This window comes from Cryptomeria japonica, chromosome 8 (assembly GCF_030272615.1).
Source record: "Cryptomeria japonica chromosome 8, Sugi_1.0, whole genome shotgun sequence".
Taxonomy (NCBI): domain Eukaryota; kingdom Viridiplantae; phylum Streptophyta; class Pinopsida; order Cupressales; family Cupressaceae; genus Cryptomeria; species Cryptomeria japonica.
Window position 1 is genome coordinate 457,317,557 of NC_081412.1, and position 5,217 is coordinate 457,322,773.

Genomic DNA, 5,217 nt, shown 5'->3' on the forward strand with positions numbered 1-5,217 from the left:
CGAACATGTTACAAAGGGGATTAGGGAAAAGAAAAATTGAATAACCAATGAAATACAATGCACAGGAGGGATGTAGAAATGATGCAAATGTGCCAAGCTATTGATGGGTTGTAGATCCTCAACCTTTAAACAAGAGTCTTTGGTAAGGTACACTCTTTAGTGCTTGTATATATATAAATACAAGATTGCATGGCATTAAAGAAATAAAGGTGCACAAAAATTTAAACCAGAGCAGAGAACCCAATATTAGATAATGTATCCAAAAACCTGATTTCACTAGTCATAATTAATTTCAAGCATAGAGCATCCAAAGTCTTTAATCAAAACATTAAAAAAATAAATAACTAAAGCATAGTCTTGTGAATCATAAATTCTGAACATCATTTTGATGGAATCCAGTAATCAACTTGGTACATTCTCTGCATGATTATAGAGAACAATGAGAGAAAAAAATACAGAGAAGCAGAACTAGTTTCAACAACAAAAATATACAGAAACTAGCAGGGAAGAGTTTTTCCATTCACATTAATTGTTTCTTAGTGTAGGTAGTATGGCACTCCATTGTCCTGCTCCAAGATGGAGCCCTTCTAAGGATAAATAGAGTTGTGTACATTGTTGCAGTTGCTAGCATTGATGGGGGATATTTCAACATAATATACTCCACCTGGAATGGTTCCATGAGAAACAAGGACACCATTTCCAACTAAAAGACCACAACAATGTATTGTATAATCACTGTAAGTTAGATCAAACCAATAATAAGAAAAGTATCATTTGATTTATTATTTTAGCTTATTATACTCACCATGTGTAGAATTTTAAATTTTTTGTACACATTGTCAAAAACAAGGACAAAATATTCAACGATAAAAGCATATATCTCCTCATATTTAGAGGCCAAAAACATAGAAGTTACCCCAACAAGCTGCAATGTTTTTCTCACTACAATTTGACTGGAAAGAAATCTATCAAAGAGATTGATTGCTAGGAACAGTGTCATGCATGAGACCAAATTTCAAATGGACCTACACAGTAAGATGATACATGGCATTGCATACTAAGTGCCTTTGGAATAGATTAAAAAACATTCTATAACTTGGAGAGTGAGGGAAAGGAAAGACCTCAATAAGCCAATCTATCAGAATTGCTCGCATTTTCTCAATTATGTCTAATTGGGGAGACGTAGTCTAGAAGAATGCAAGAATGCACTCTTTTACTGCAAATAATATGGGTAAAAGCTCTGATGGTACATATTAGAGATGTTTTGCCAAGGAAAGTAGAGAAATGTAGATGGTTATTAAAGATGTCGGAGAAAATAAATGAATGTTCTTGAGAAAGCTCAAATCGAAATGCTGTGAACTATACCATGTATACAAAAGCCTCTTCTCAATTGACATGAATGGTTTGTATTTTTTCTAAATGGAAGCATACAATTTATCAATTTTATTGTAAATATTCACAAACACGGTATGATACATATTTATGTTTTTCACAAGTGGATGACTCAGATGCAAATCCATTTTGCACAGAAATGTATTTGTGTGTTGAAAAAATAGACAATGTTGGCCATTGGATACTAACCAAGCAATTGTTAGATCTAGTGGGGGTTGAGTTGAAACGGCTTAATGTAAGGCTTTGAATTAAAATTGTTTCTCAAACTACACACAATGAATGCTTATGCAAATCTTGTTGAGAGGGGACGAAGAGTAAAATTAGCAAAATGTAAGTCACATTGACAGAAGTATGGTCAAGAATGTTTTACTCGAAACACATTTAGAAAAGAAAAAAAAAATAAGTTGAATTATGGTGAATTTGAAGAAGGTTATGGTGGCTGGTAAAGTTGAAGAAGCTTATAGTGGATGGTAAAAGAAATGAATAAAGGATATGACTATGACAAGAAAGTGTAGAGAAGGATTCCAAATCCTATCTAAAATACAGGATATGACATTTCAAGAAAGTGTACAATGAAATGTTATGTTTTCTCTTATAAGAGAAATACAAAAGCGAAAACAGAAAACATAGATTGTATTATATACCTAGCAATTTGACCATTATCAAAAGCTTAGCAAAGCATGCTCTATGTGTCAAAATACGTGGACAATTTATATGATTCATGCGAAATTGTGTTTGTACTAGCACACCTAAAAAAGTAGTTTCAAATGCAAATTCAGAGAGAAGAATGGATGGAAATAGCACCAGCACTGGGGTAGCAGCGGCGGTGATACAGACTACAATGCTAGATCGTGCATCCTCGTGTCCAGAAACACATACTTCGTACCTCTATTTTTCCGCCATACCTTGGGTTTTGGTGCATTCTCTCGCTTAGAAAATTGTGAATAACTCTCAACGCATCTGCAACCGTCTGCACTGCCAATCACAGGCAGCCAAAATATTTTTTATCTAAAATGCTGGTAAAAATGTGCAACTTGTACATTGTACATATGTAAAATGAATTTTATGAAACAAATTCTCGTAGTTTGATTGGCCGTTGAAGAAAGGATTAATCACTGTTTATTTTTTGAGCCTCTTCCTTCCTCCACATTAAAAAATCCCAGCAATGCATTTCCCTCATTCAAAATTTCAACTTCTTCATGAAATGAGTTGTTTTCAGGTATATATAATTTGTTTCTTCATGTTTTACATTTTTCAGTTTAGTTACAGACCCAAAAGACTGCACTTGTTTTCTATCCCACAACTTGATTATACCCGTTACACAAAACGAATACTATCCCAGCATAAATTTAAGTGAGCCTAAGTTTTGATTGATTGTTAACAGAGATATACCTAATGGTTGGTTGTTAATTTATTGTAAACAGTTTCATATATTCCATTTTGAACACTGTTTGTGTGAGTAGGTGTTCGTTGTTTGTGGGAATTTTTGGGGAAATTTTCCATTCCTGGGGATTCATAATGGTTTAAGGAAATGAACATTTTATTTCAATTTTTTTTATTTTGAAGTTACTGCTTTTTCTGGAAAGGGTTAGTGGGGTTTGATGAATAAGTGGGGACTTGTTCATCTCCTTTTGTTTCTGTTGTAAATTTTTGTATATATAACTTACAACATTCGACCAGGTCATTCAAAAAAGAGGTAGAACAAGGCCTCTAAATTCAATGCATAGCTCCAACTTGATGTACCGAAGATTGAAGTCACAAACATGGCATACAAAATTTTGAATAAAAAAATATAAATTATCATTGTAAGAAATAAGTTCATGGAAACAGATGAGTAAGTTTCTGTTTAACAAATATTCAATTCTTGTTTGGAACTATGATAACAAAACGTAAAAAGCCTAGTAAAAAAATGTCCACACTTGGACACAACATCCCTCCTCAATTTAAGGGAAATAAATCAAGGGCTTAACTGCCTCCACATGACAACAACATGATAAATATACAAAGCTCAATAAAATATTAAATAAAACCCCTCAAACAGATTAACCATCCTCACACTATTTTAAAATAAGTCTCTTAACAAAGATGTAGTAACCAAGGTCTCAACATATGCCACCTACTTAAGTTTCAAGTTTTTTTCTAAACTACGAGAGATATAGATAAGAATCTATAAGCATTCTGAAAACATGTATCATGAGAAATTATGTAGAAAAAACTAAATATCTAAGTTCTAATTTTTATTAATATTATATATAAACAGACCACTTCCTGCAGAAAGTTGCGTAAAACCTGTTTGCCATCACTTAATCATATTGTCATGTTCTTCACTTTTTTGGTACTAGAATCTATATGGAATGTCATATCGATATCAGTGAAAATGGAAAGCTGGCAGTGTATGCAGCTAGATTCCAGCATATTCATATAATTTTAGTGGATAGTAATTTCCCTTATCAAATAGATATGTCCACTGCCCTAGTTAAGTAGGTTTAAAACAGATTTGAAAGCAAACCCAAAAAATGAAAAAGGTATAAACAAAATCATAACCACTGACCTATGAATAAATAGCTGCTAAATTTTATATTAAATTATTTATAAATTTTATTCTTTACTGTTGGATAGTTGTAGTGATGTATCTTTTGTTTTTAATGTCATTCTGACATTTAATTTAATGAACTAAATGTATTATTTTTTTTTGAGAAAATTAATTTTTTTTACCTACTCAAACCAATGAGAATACAAATAAATGTTTTTGAAGATGGGAAAACAAGTTTTGATGGGCTCCTGAAACCCATTACAGCCAAAAGATCAAAAGATTTACATTAAAGCATAGCAAAATGCAAAAGACAACACCAAAGAAAAAGACAGCTGACGATCAAAACGCCAGCAAAATAGAGACGGCTACTCAAAAACCAAAAGGACTGATAGAAAGAGCCCAAATTTAGGTTAAGTTCTGAAATGTTTCAGCAGCTTCTAGCTCCAGTTGTTCCATATTATCAGCCGCCCACTTGATTTCCTCAATTTCCTTGTTATGGCTTTGTATCTTTCTGGTGCTCGCTCGCGTTCTTCTCCCAAGCCCAATCTCCTTATCTTTTAGGGTATCTTCCTTCACTTCAATGATGCCCATTGAATCCTTATCCCCATGGTCATTCTCAAGCTTACTGATAAGAGCCTTCATACTAGTCGAGGTAGCCTTAAGAATCTTATGACTTTGCTCACCAATTTTTTTGAGCATGTTCTCAACTCAATCAAGTCTTTTTTCAGTGGCCCCTGCTCTATTCTCTGGGCTAAGAAAGCTATTTCGATTAGCATTCATGATCTCCTCTGCATTACCAATAGATTTGGTAAGCTCGCTGAGACAATCAGGGAGGGAATTGAATTTACCCGAGCCTAATGCTTTTACAGTCTCAATTTTTCCTACTTCCTAGGCTTGCTTGGTTTTAATGCCAGTGATTTCGTTTTGCATCTAGAGGAGAACCTGTTTGAAGCTATCCATGCTATTATTGATGAAGAGGTCAACATCCAGGTGATGTCCTTCCTTGGTCTTATCACTTGCAGTCTCAAGATTCACTTCCAGTCCCACCTCCCTGACATCAGAGCTCTGAGCTTCTTTCATGGTCGTATCCTCCCCCATCAGGCCCTTATCCTTATAATTAGTCATGATAGGCGACCTCTTCTTAGTTCCCACATCCTTAGTTTTAGAAGTCTATTTTTTTTGCTTTTGTCTCAAGAGGGTTTGGACCTACTCCCTTTCAATATCCATGTCGTTATCAGTCTCATTATCCTCCTCATACCAGCTAGCCTCATCCTCCCCTCTCTGCTTCTTTT

At 34.2% G+C, this 5,217-nt stretch overlaps 1 pseudogene; it reads right to left on the minus strand.

The window, feature by feature from the left end:
- Positions 1-520: 520 nt before the first annotated feature.
- Positions 521-5,005, minus strand: LOC131044205 (cyclin-B2-1-like; annotated as a pseudogene).
- Positions 5,006-5,217: the final 212 nt, after the last annotated feature.